Raw genomic sequence first — 14150 nt, forward strand, 5'->3', positions numbered from 1 at the left:
CAAATATCTTTCAAGCCAGTTTTTTTATTTTTTATTCAAATATTCAGATATTAATTTATACCACTTGGCAGCCTGATGCCCTGACAAATCTGTCTGGAAGCATAGGCCCAACAAACTATACTGATTATTTAAATTTTGTCTATCAGGGAACACCTTCTGAATGGCCTGCTTCAACTGCAACCATTTATATACTTGAGACTTTTTAATATCAAATGAATGTTGCAGTTGTGAAAAATCAAGCATTTTCCCATTTGATAACACATCATTCAAAGTATGTATACGTGCCTGCAGCCAATGCTTCCAGAGGATCTTAGACTCGCCAATTTGAATCTTGGAGTTCAACCATAAAGATTTACACGTGGATTGTTGTACTGGTATAGATGTTAAATTATCAATACATTTTAAGGTTTTCCATGTGGCAAAAAGAATACTATTGTCTTTGTAAATACGTGGTAATTTGATACTCAAAATATGGCTTAATGATAATGGGTGAAATAAACAAATATTAGAGACCATTTACAAAAAATAAAAAATGAACACCGATTCTAAATTTACTCATTAAATCATAACACTTAATTAAATTAATTTAGATTCTCCGGGGACAAGCCTTAGATTTAGGAGTATATCTTCCCATACTGGGACTTCTTCAATAGAAGAATGAATTGTTCTCTTGCCTCCTTATAACATAACCAGCTTATTCCCCACCTACCTACCAACCTATTTAATTTATTGATTAATTAACTTTTTTAAATAACTTTTTAAAAACTACATTAATCTTCTCATATAAATACTTACAAATTTTATTTCCACTATTTAAATAATTTAATTTAAAAAAATTATTTAGTTTAAAAGGCTTCCTTAATTATTTTAGTAATGTCAATATATGAAAAGAACATAAGAACATAAGAATTTGCCTCCGCTGGATCATACCAGAGGTCCATCATGCCCAGCGGTCCGCTCCCGTGGTGGCCCATCAGGTCCATGACCTGTAAAGTGATCTTTTGTTTAGAACCTGTTATTCCCTAATCCTTTATATTCTTCAAACCCCTTTTCTTTTTTATCTATACCCTTTCTTTCTCCTTTATCTGTAACCTTCAATCTCCTTATCCTTCAGGAATTTATCTAGTCCCTCTTTGAAACCCCATAATGTAATCTGACCTATTACACCCTCTGGAAGCGCATTCCAGGTATCCACAACCCTCTGTGTGAAGAAGAATTTCCTAGCATTGGTTCTAAACCTGTCCCATTTCAATTTCTCCAGATTTCCTCTTGTTCTTATAGTTCCCAGTATGCTGAAGAACCTGTCCCTCCCCACCCTCTCTATGCCTTTCATAATCTTGTAAGTCTCTATCATGTTTCCTCTGAGTCTCCGCTTCTCCAGGGAGAAGAGCCCAAGTTTCTCTAACCTCTCAGTGTATGAAAGATTTTCCATACCCTTTATCATTCTTGTGGCTCTTCTCTGGACCCTCTCAAGTATTGCCATGTCCTTCTTAAGGTAATGTGACCAATATTGGACACAGTACTCCAGATGCGGGTGCACCATCGCCCGATACAGTGGCAGGATAACTTACTTCGTTCTGGATGTAATACCCTTTTTGATAATACCCAACATTTTGTTTGCTTTCTTAGAGGCCGCTGTGCATTGCGCCGTCGGTTTCATTGTTGTATCCACCAACACTCCCAAGTCCTTTTCAAGGTTGCTTTTCCCCAGTACCAACCCCCCCCCCCCCCATTGTGTAGTTGAGCATCGGGTTCTTTTTCCCTATATGCATAACCTTGCATTTCTCCACATTGAAGTTCATCTGCCATTTATTCGCCCACTCCTCCAGTTTGGTCAGATCCCTTTGCAGTTCTTCACATTCCCCTACAGTTCGGATCCTGCTACAGAGTTTGGTGTCATCCGCAAATTTTATAACTTTGCACTTTGTCCCTGTTTCCAGGTCAATAATAAATACATTGAACAGCAGCGGCCCAAGTACCAACCCCTGTGGGACACCGCTTGTGACCCTTCTCCAGCCTGAGTAGTGGCCCTTCACTGCAACCCGCTGCTTCCTGCCTGTCAATCAATGTTTAACCCATCTGTATACGTCCCCTTCTACCCCGTGGTTCCACAGTTTCTTAAGTAGCCACTCATGTGGTACCTTGTCAAAGGCCTTTTGGAAGTCAAGATATATGATGTCTATGGGATCCTCTTTGTCCATATGGCTGTTTATCCCTTCAAAGAAGTGCAGCAAGTTCGTTTGGCACGATCTTCCTTTGCTGATCGTGCCATGTTAACTCGTTTTCATTAGCCTATTTCTTTCTATGTGCTCACAGATACTGTCTTTTATCAGTGCTTCTACCATCTTGCCCGGTACTGAAGTCAAACTCACCGGTCTGTAGTTTCCCAGGTCACCTCTCGATCCCTTTTTAAAGATAGCTGTGACATATTCTATTTTCCAGTCCTCCGGGATCATTCCTGTTTTCAGAGATAAGTTGCAAACTTTTTGGAGTATTTCTGCTATTTCAGTTTTCAGTTCTTTTAATGCCCTTGGGTGGATTCCGTCCAGGCCAGGGGATTTGTCAGTTTTCAGTCTGTCTATCTGTTGGAGGACATCTACGAGACTTACCTCTATCGTCGATAGTTTTTCTTCTGGTTCTCCGTTGAAGATTTTTCAGGTTTCGGTACATTGGATATGTCCTCGCTTGTAAAGACTAACGAGAAGAACGCCTCTTTTTCCCCCCTTATCGCTCCTTTTTTGTCTCCATCGTCCAGCGGTCCCACTTCCTCCCGCACCGGTTGTTTCTCTTTAACATATCTGAAGAATGATTTGAAATTCCTTCCTTCCCCAGCCAGTCTCTCTTCGTATTCTCTCTTCGCTCTCCTAACCACTCAGTGATATTCTTTTTGGTGTTTCCTGTGCTCTTTCCCATTTTCCTCAGTCTGGTCCTTTTTCCACTTCCAGAACGATTTTTTTCTTGTCCTCTATCGCTTTCTTCACTTCCTTGGTTATCCATACCGTATGATTCTTTTTGCACCCTTTTCTAAATCTAGGGACATACAGATTTTGTGCTTCTTGTACCATGTCCTTGAAAAGGGACCAGGCTTCCTCCATGGTCTTTGTTTTTCTTGAGCTTTTCCAGAGTTTCCTTCTCACCATTATTCTCATAGCGTCATAGTTCCCTTTCTTGAAGTTGAGCGTTGTCGCTGTGGTTCTTTTCCCTTTTGATGTTCCTACTTCTAGTTTGTACTGGATCATGTTGTGATCACTATTTCCTAGTGGTCCTAGTACTTCTATTCCCTTTGCAGGTCCCCCAGCCCATTGAGTAGTAGGTTGAGTGGCATTCCCTCTCGTTGGTTCCTTGACAAGTTGTTCCATGAAGAAGTCCGGCACGGCCTCTAGGAATTCCATTTCCCTCACGTTTGAGTTTCCAATGTTCCAGTCTATCCCGGGGAAATTAAAGTCCCCATTACTATGACATTTCCGTTCTTGGATTTCTGCCTTAATTCTGCTTCCAGTTCTTTGTCTTTTGCTTCTGCTTGTCCAGGTGGACGATAGTACAGTCCCAATTTTATGTCAGGTCCATTTCTTCCTGGTAATTTAACTCATAGTGATTCTAATCCATCCGTCTCTGCTGCCGTATCCACTATGGTCGAGTGAATGGTGTCCTTTATATATAGTGCTATTCCTCCACCTTTCATGTGTGTCCGGTCTTTTCTATAGAGTTTGTACCCTGGCAGTACTATGTCCCATTTGTTTTCCTCATTCCACCATGTTTCCGTGATTCCAATGATATCTAGGTCCTCTTTTTTGGCCGTGGCTTCCATTTTGCTCCATAGGCTCCTTGCATTTGCGTACAAGCAGTTTAGGTCCTGGTTTATTCTCTTCTCTGTTGTTTTTCTCTGTGATTCGTGCCTCTTGTCCCTTTTTTGGTATGGGGTAAACATATACTTTAAAGAATCAGCATGCCATTTTTAAAACTCAAAACCAATCCGTACTTCATATTCTCAATTCATCTAATTATTCTCCTTCAGAGTTATCTCATTCAAAGTTATTCTTCTATTTCATTTATATTATTTAACATATCATAACGGTAATGGGGACATAAGTTGCCATTCTAAAATCAGCCAGTCCAGAAGATGCTCCAAGACTTCAGGAAGGATCCAATACATACCCTTCCGCATTATGAAAGCTTGATGTTATCTATATAAATTTGGAAAATTTACCCCACCTTCCGATTATGGTTTTTGCAGAGATACTAAGGCAATTCTAGCAGATTTACCCAGCCAAATAAATTTTGTAAGCATCCCATTCAACTTTTTATAAAAGGACACTTGGAAATAAACTGGCAACATACTCATTTGGTAGCAAACTACAGGTAAAATAATCATTTTGATGGTTTTGAACACCCCACCAAGAAAGATGTAATGGGTTCCAATGCTCATACATTTCCTTGACTTTCAACAATAAAGATTTTTCATTTACTGTCATTGTGTCTTCCAATGTTTTTTGAATTATGATACCTAAATATTTTATACCCTCTTCCTTCCAAAGAAATGGGAATGGATCAAATAATCATTTTATGCAATGCACATTTAATGGAAGAACCTCCAATTTCCTCCAATTTATTTTGTACCCAGAAAATTTGCCATATCGATCAATCAATTGCAGTAAATGGGGAATAGTAGATTCAGGATTCTTCAATTGAACCAAGATATCATCTGCATAAACAGAGATCTTATATTCCCGACCTGCATATAGAATTCCCTATATCTCCTTTGCTTGCTGAATAGCCAACAACAAGGGTTCCAAAACAATGTCAAAAAGCAAAGGAGATAAAGTACACCCTTGTTTAACTCCCCTCTTCAGACAGAAATGCTCCAAAAAGTATTATTAATATATTAATATATAGTTTTGAATCATTTGAATAAATCCGGATCCTATATCAAACCAATCCATAGCTTGATACATGAAAGTCCATTCTGCATGACCAGCTCAATGGTGGCATTAGCATCTAGCATGCAAGGCAATGCAGCATGCACTAAAACTGCTAGTGCAACTTAGTGAAAGGATCCCTAAGAGTAGTTTAAAATGCTTTCTTTTTAAAGATGCCTACAATTGATTTATCCTATGCCTTTGAATTTACTTTTATCCTTTTATTTTTTATTTCTAAAATTAAAACATTTCCCCATCTTATCCTTTTGTTTTTATCCTTATGTTTTTATCCATTCTATCCTCTTGTTATTCCCTTCATCCCCCCAAGTTAGTCTGTCCTGTATGGTATATGCTTATTTTACGTTGTTTGTTTCAATTTTTTATTTTATTGTACAACGCTTTCAAATTTCATGTTAGGCATTTAATAAAATTTTAATAAACTATAAACTTCTATGGTGACAAAATCTCCAGGTCCAACAATCAAAGCAGTACTCTATTCAACATCTGGCGCTCCCTAACCTCCAAAAGAGACCCCACCGTGCTCCCCTCCTCTCCCTCAGCCGATGTTCTAGCAAAATTCTTCAACGATAAGGTTTCTTTCTTGAGATGCTCCTTCCCTCCTTCGATTTCTTACAACTCCCTAGTGCCCACCAATTCCACTCCCACCCTAATGGTCTCCAAAACTATCCCAGCTGACAGTTCCTGGACCACCTTTGAGCGCGTATCTGAATCCCTGGTCCTCAATCTCTGCCTCAAACTGATATCCTGTAATTGCTCCTTGGACCCATTCCCCTCCTACCTATACGAGAACATTCCCACTCAGGCTATTTCTTCTGTCACCATTCTCATAAACTCCGCCCTTCAGTCGGGCCATTTCTCCCCAGAAATGGGTCATATCGCCTTGACCCCACTACTGAAAAAATCTGACCTTGACCCTTCCATACCATCCAGCTATCGCCCAATTGCAAATATCCCTCTCCTAACCAAGATGCTAGAGTCCATCATTTCTTCCCAACTCTCATCATACTTAGAGAGATTCTCTATTCTTTTACCCTATCAATATGGCTTTCATCCTAACTTCAGCACCGAATCCCTCCTGTTTTCCCTGATTTCAAAGGTTCAACAACTTCATTCTCGAAACAAGTTCGCCATCCTCCTACAATTTGACCTTTCTGCTGCTTTTGACATTGTTCACCATGATATTCTTGTTTACCAACTCTCTGAGATAGGTATCAACTCCACAGTCCTAGGTTGGTTCTCTAAATTCCTCCGCTCTAGTTCTCACATTGTTAACATGAATGGCACCTCATCCTCCCCCTGGAAACCGAATTGTGGAGTCCCGCAAGGCTCTCCACTATCCCCTATCCTTTTCAACATCTATATGTCCTCCCTAAAACTCCTCCACCTATCCCCCCTTGAAACAATTTACACTTATGCAGACGACATCCTCGTCCTCCTCGAGACAGATTCGAACCTCACTGACCTGTCTAAGAACATATCCTCTTGTATAATGAACCTACAATCCTGGGCCCACACTGTGCAAATGAAATTGAATGAGTCCAAAACAAGACTTCTTTGGCTCGGTCCAAAACTAGATCACCTACCCACCTCCATCCTACTACCCTCTGGCTCCTCTCTGCTTGAGTTCTCGAGCAAGGTCTTGGGCATCATCATTGATTCCACATTGTCCTTCAATGACCACCTCCAATCCTTGGTAAAAAAATGCTTTTCAGCCTTCACATGCTGAGGAAAGTTAGATCCTGCTTTCATCAAAAACATTTTAACCTCCTTGTCCAATCCATCATCCTCTCCAGATTGGACTATTGCAACTCTATGTACTTAAGCCTAACTAAGAAAAACCTCCACAGACTCCAACGGATTCAGAATGCCGCGGCCAAGCTCATCTTCGCTAAAAGTAAATTTGACCATGTCTCCCCGCTCCTGGCCAAGCTCCACTGGTTTCCGATAATCACCAGGGTCCACTATAAATGTGCCTGTTTAACTTTCAAAATCCTATATGGTATCCTCCCTCCCTTTATCCCTCTTTCTTGGAATTCCTCAAACCCTAATACCACCAGATCCTCCCACAAATTAAAACTATCCTTTCCCTCGCTAAAAGGCATTTCCCACACAGGAAAGCTAGGGACCTCCCTCCACTTCAAAATCCCTGAGCTCTGGAACAACCTTACCTCCCCTCTTCGGAACTTGAGCTCTCTCCATCTGAAAACCTGGCTTTTCTCAAAAAATGTAAGTCTCCCTCCAACTTAGGAATCAAGGAAACTCTTATATCTTGGCATCCCAAGTCCTCTAAATTTTCTTCACACTTCTACCTCTAACCCTGTGTTGTAGTTCCTTCCTATTTCTCCTACTGTAAATCACGTTGAGCTCTACGAAAGTGGAGATGATGCGGTATACAAACCTAAGGATTAGATTAGATTAGATTATGCAAAAAAGTCAATTAGGCATAAATTGGTTTGTTTGGAGCAGGAAAAGCTGGAGCTGGACCCATGAAGAGACAGAGCTGAATCGATTCCCTACAGGCAGCCTGAAGCTGAACCTGAATCTACTGAAGATTTTCTTTTTCCTTACTCCTTTTGCAACACCAGAGAGATAAGCCTCATAAATGATATTTAGGAAATTTTTGTCCTTCCAAATAAGGTGTAGTAGTGTTTCTTGCGGTTGCACCTTTGTTAGTGTGCTACAGTTGCTGCTGATATACAATTGTGGCTGGGCAATTGTCTTTATTTCTGTGCTGGCACTGCAACAGTTACAAGAGTCCTATTAAAAACTGAAACTGTGCAGTTGACAGGACCTGCTGTGCTTTGATTTAGTTTGGACATAGACTCCTGTGGTGCTTGCAGCTTTTGCAACAGACTTTGAGGTTCTGTTCTGTCTTACAGCTAAGAAGCCACAATACTTTATAATGGTGCAGGCTGAAAAAGCTCATCTAAGTTCCTTGTACCATTCATACTATCATTTTCAGACAGCCTATTCTCTGCCGTATGTGAGGATTCAAGCTCAGTGGAGAAGCCCCTGTTCCAGTCCCATGCTATGCTCGAGCTGCTTTTGATGAGTTACATTTTCATGAGTTCTGCAATTCTGTGGCATTCTTTCTTATTATGGAACCAAATTCCATATATGATAAATCTTGCATTACTCCTGAGTTACCATGACAATCCTCAGAATCCTCCACTGAGACACTTTAGGTAAGCTTCCAATTCTGGTGTCAAGCAATGCCAATTTAAATCCACAATAGCATTCTAGACCAGCACTGGAAACATCAGTTTAGAACTGGACCTGAACTATAGCAAAATTACAGTTTCTCTGCAGAACACTCGTTTCCATGACAATGATTGTTTTCAATTGCAAAAAAAAAAAAATCCTTTAAAGTATAGAGCAGCCATCCTTTCTCAAAATTCACTCACACACAAAATCAAAATATTTGTTTTTTCCCCATTTTTCTTTTAGTTCACCTTTTTTAAAAAATTCACCCCTTTTATTTGTTTTCAGTTTAATTCTAGTTTTGTTTTAGTTCGCGTTTAGTATTGCCAGCATATTTTAGTGTTTTTTAGCACAAAGTTTCTTATGAAATTTTTTTATGGGACATCATCATATGGCACATTTAGCTATTTAACTCATTGGTTTTCCTGCAGCTTCTTTCACTGTATGAAATTTGCAAATGGTGAAATTTTTTCACAGCATGTATTCAGTTAAGTGTTTCCTCCTCTTCTCTTCTGTGGTTTATTATTTGTTTGTGTAATATGGAGCATCGCTATAGTAGTGGCATCCATCTCTATGTATTTTGTAAAGATTTGTGTTTTGATCACATTCATTGTTTTTGCTCTGTCTGTTCATTACCTTCAGAGTTTTATTTGCACTTAAAGTTGCAGGTGGGCCCTGTCATGTATTATCTTTGCCTTTCACTTTGGGTGTTATAAATTTTGCTGGTTTGTTTTTGGCGATAGCACTTTTACTGATATTTAAATATTAGGTTTAGTGGCCATTGTGTGGGCTGGTTTGGGAGCTTACAGTTTAGCTGTAAGCTGATAACAGTGGCTGAGCGAATTCTTATACCTTAATTACAGTGGGCTGGGGATGGAGGGGGGGGGGGGTTAGAATGTGAGGGTTGGTAGTGGGAGCTAGAGGTTGGCAGGGATTGGTGGTTGGGGTGCTAGGACAGGAGGATTGGTTGATTTTGCCCACCAAATTCACCCTTAATCCCCACAAGTCCTCCACCTGGTGGAGGACTTGTGGGGATTAAGGGTGAATTTGGTGGGCAAAATCAGTTTGGGAAGGGTAGGAGTGTGGGAAGAGGTGGGTAGGCAGGGTTAAATTTGTTCCCTTCCTGCCCTCCCAGTTTTTTGGGTGGTTTGGTTTTGGTGGGTGGTGGTTGGGTTGGTCGCAGCTTTTGCGGAAATGTGTTATGGGGTGAATTGTGCACAGTGTGGCTTATGAAGTTATATATTTTATGTGCTTATTCTGCTCATGTGCGGAACCACCATGGGTGGCCGGCATGATTCTGTGAAACCGCGAGTCTTGCTGGGGGAAGTGGGGTTTCATGGAATGTGATGAATTTGTTGAGCTGTGCTAATTCGACACCGATTAGCATCAAGGGGTTTGAGTTTTGTGAGTTGAGCTAGTTCGACACCGAATAGCTCCAAGGTTTATGGTTGTTATGCTACACTGAATTATTTATGTATAAAATGTTATGTTTTACAAATTCATTGATGGATAAGTTTAATAAAGCTGCGGCCCATGCTTTGCCATTACTAAGTGTTATGTGTCTTTATTCAGTGATGTGTATATGAGGAGTGATGTGAATGCCAGTGTTATATGAAATTTGAGTTTTAGTTTATCATGCTTTTTACTTATTCTTATCTTTCTCTTTGAACCATTAGTGTGATGTTATATTGGTCACTGGATGTGTTCTTTTCACCTCAATACAGATTTGTGAGGTATGTTCAGCTTATTTGTAACTGGAGTTATAGAATATTTATTTTATATATATTGCTTTAGGGCTAATTCAATCATCTGGGCTGAATCTGTATTTAACTTGCATTTTGTTTATTCAATATGTATTTTCAAATCAATATACATTTCTCAACTTTTTAGAAGAGAGATATGATTATATATATTTTTTTCAGATTCACTTTCATTAATTTTTTAGAAGAGAGGGATGACTACATTTTAAATATATTTATTCCATAGATTGCAGTCACATTGTTTTTAGACATGATACATCTTTATGAAATTCCTATATGTTTATTTGTGCGATGGTGCATTTGATCTGTTCTTCTCTTTTCTATTATATGTCAACAGTACGTTCTTCTTTTTTGATAAATTTTCCCCTTTTTTCCAATTTTTCCATCTCTTGTCTTTTTCCTCTATTTGGCTTTATGATAATTGATTATTATATGCATACGTTTACACTATTTATTTCATGATTTTAATATATGTGTCTATGATTGAAGACTCTGGAGGCAGGCCTTCCAGGCTGAAACATGTACATGTCGAGTCGATTTATGGTGTATTGAATAAATAAAGGATTGTGTGAAATATTCTGGGTACACCAGTCTTTCTTGGACTTTTCTACTCCTTTGTGTCTGAGTGTTGTGCTTATGGATTTGACTCTCCTGTGTTACCTCATTTTGTTTAGCAGTGACAGCATTCAACATCAGCAGAATCTTGCTGCATTTTCCTGTTTTAATACTTGGTAAGTGCTTTAACTTCCTTTACACTTGCTATTTGATGGATGTTTTTCCACTTGCACTGCTTTTACTGGCTTTGTGCATAAGGAAAAAGAGAAATTGCATTTTGCTTGATGAGTGTAAATAGGATGTAATTGACATCCAAATCATTTCCCAGTGTGCTTCACCTGGTTGAAGCATAAACTCGAATTCCCAAGTGCTTTGCAGACTGAGAGGATGCTTATAAATGGCCAATTTTAAACACTGATACCATTCAGAGGCTGTTCTACAACTAAAGAAGAGCATGAGGAAATATAGTCTGGCATCTCCCTCTCTGTAGGAGGGTGGACGGATGACACACAGCTGGGATTTCATAGCAGCGGGAGAGTGTGGATTTCTCTACCACTGCAGGGGATGTCAATACCATTCTAGGGGGTTGTTTACTGCTGCTGCAGGGCAGGGATGTTGTTATACAGCAGGAAAGAATGGTCATTGCTCATGCTGCTTCACAACACTTTCTAGCAGTCTCTGACACTAACCAGCACCCCTGGACCAGTCATTTATTTTTGTCACCAAAAGCTAATGCCACTTTCAGAAAATGGCTCTGCAATTATTAAGAATCCACCGGAGGGCTCATTTTAATGTTGAAGAGCCCATTTGCATGTCATTGTCAGAGACTGCTATAAAGCTTGCTATTGAAAGAGATAATCAGTTTTGATAATCCGCCGCTAACATGCATAGTTTAACCATTGGTAAACAGTTTAGTCAAAGTGTTAAAGTTTTGAGAATCTGGGCCTCAGTGCCATTACAATGATAGGAGGTACCCCCTCACATCTTCTGTACCCCACACTCCTTCCCTTTGTCCCTGTCAAATGTGTGCCTACTCTTTTCCCCATACCTCTTTAACTCTTTGCCAGCACAAGCAGCACCTCCAAGCTCCTGCCTACACTAGTCTTTGCTCTCCCTCTGATGTCACTTCTTATGTATCTGCATTATCCCATACCATCTTACATCTAATCAGCTAGTGTTGCTTCAGTTGCACTACATTTTTAGTGGCATTAACAAGTCAAATAGTGCTAAAAATCCAGGAGTAGTCAGCTCAACAGAACTTAACTAGGCAGGAGCCTATCATGATGTGTAACTTCTTCTCTAGGGTTCCCTCCTAAATATTCTTCACTTTGCAAAGCCAGTGCTTTAAATGGGACTGTACCTGCTATTTTGGGTGGATAATTGAAAAGGGGAAATGCCCTGCCTTCTTGTGAAAATGTCATGTACATTTTCTGCTTATCTCATCTTTTCAAAACATCCTCTGGGAAAACCTCAGTCTTCCTAAAGGTGGAAGAAGTAACAGTTTTGACTGGGCAGAGGACATTCTCAGCCAGGACTATCAAGGCAAGTTTATCTGTTTTAAAATTGATAAGTTGTAAAATATTAAACTAAAAATAAAATAAAATAATGATAAAATATTAGCTCATTGCTTGGCTATTAAGAATTCACTTAACATAAGAACATAAACAATGCCTCCGCTGGGTCAGACCTGAGGTCCATCATGCCCAGCAGTCTGCTCACGCAGCAGCCCAACAGATCCAGGACTGTGCAGTAATCCTCTATCTATATCCCTCTATCTCCTTTTCCAGCAGGAAACTGGCCAATCCTTTCTTGAACCCCAGTACCGTACTCTGCCCCATTACACCCTCTGGAAGCGCATTCCAAGTGTCAACCACACATTGAGTAAAGAAGAACTTCCTAGCATTTGTTTTGAATCTGTTCCCTTTCAACTTTTCTGAATGCCCTCTTGTTCTTTTATTTTTCGAAAGTTTGAAGAATCTGTCCCTCTCAACTTTCCCTATGCCCTTCATGATCTTATAAGTCTCTATCATATCCCCTCTTCCTCTTCTCCAGGGAAAAGAGACCCAGTTTCTCCAATCTCTCAATGTATGAAAGATTTTCCATACCTTTTATCAGACATGTCGCTCTCCACTTGTTATAGTTTATCATGAGTTTATGTGTTCAATGAAGAATAGAAATGTTCACAGATTCTGCATGAGGACACCCAATCCTCTAATGTAATCATAAACACAGTAAAATATTATACAATAGAACAAGGAAAATGCAAAATCCTAATAAGACATTGACCACCAAAGATCCTTCATACAGGTTCAAGTTGCATCTGCAGTTCAAAGTCAACAGCTAGTCAGGGAGTAACTCACAAACACTTCAGAAATTGCAGGTAATACACAATGCTACTTACATAAAGCGTTTAAAAGATATTATGTTGCTATAGGATTTAGTTAATTGAACATCATACTGTTGAAGAAATCCTCCAATTATAATGTCCCCATCCATGTAGTAGCCATCTTCTGAAAAGTGCATATCCAGCTTTGGACATCGGCTCCCAATTGGCTTCCAGAGATCAGTGTAAAATAATAAAATCAAAAGGGGTTGAGCTCTCATATTTTAAAGTGAGAAACAACTGCTCTTTCTGCTCTGTCACTTTGGGAAATTTCTAATGGAGGATTCTGCAAAGGTCATTGTGATCCACCCACCTTTTCAATCTATGTATTAAGTACTGAGCAAGAAGTTTGAAACTGATTCAGATGGACACAGATCACATTATGGATGGATCAGAGAAGCCTCCTCCTGATGTTGATGTAAACTCTGATCCGAGCGAGTATCCTGCAGCTGTGTGGGCACCGTGTGATCTTTATAAGACTCTGCTCCTGAAAGGTTCAGCCTCAAGGGATATCAACCACTCACCTGTGCATTTAATATTAAATGTAGATTGTTTTTATAAACTTGTTTTTCAGAACATGACCTTGCAAGAAAAATGTTAATTTGAAAGGAGTGATTTGAGAGGAGGGTAATAATAGAGTCACGCTTAACAATGCATTCCTCAGTGCCTATGTTTTAAGCATGATTTATAGAATCAGTGACTTAGTGCTATTCTTTTTTTTTCATAAATATTTTATTGAAATTTTAAAGAAAAACACAAATTGTCACTCTGATTTGTAAACAGTCGTACGGAATATTGTCCATTTTGATACATTAATAAAAAAGATTTAAATATTAAATCACAACCACAGGGACAAAGATGGAGTCTGTATTGTTAAAAATATTTTTATGCAATCTGTTCTATGCCACTACTACTACTAATAATAATTTCTTATTTATTCATTACTTGTTGGAATATTCATTTCTATCTCTATCTCTACCTCTGTCTTTATATTTATATTTTTCATAAATTGTTTCTTCAGGTACTTTAGTTAGATTGTGAGCCTTTGGGACAGTTAGGGAATTTCCAAGTACCTATCTTATGTATCTTTATTTATTGTATCTTTTAATGCATCATTTTTGTAAACTGCTTAGAAACCTTACGGTTATTAGCGGTATAGAAGAATTAAATTAAATTAAATTTCTAAAGCGCTACCAGACATACGCAGCACTATACATCAAAACATAGAAGACACAGTTCCTGATCAAAAGAGCTTACAACCGAGTCTGGAAAGACAAACTGGAGAAGAAGGTGCATCAATACACAGTGCTCAGG

This window comes from Geotrypetes seraphini, chromosome 12, assembly GCF_902459505.1.
Source record: "Geotrypetes seraphini chromosome 12, aGeoSer1.1, whole genome shotgun sequence".
In the NCBI taxonomy this organism is placed as follows: Eukaryota; Metazoa; Chordata; class Amphibia; order Gymnophiona; family Dermophiidae; genus Geotrypetes; species Geotrypetes seraphini.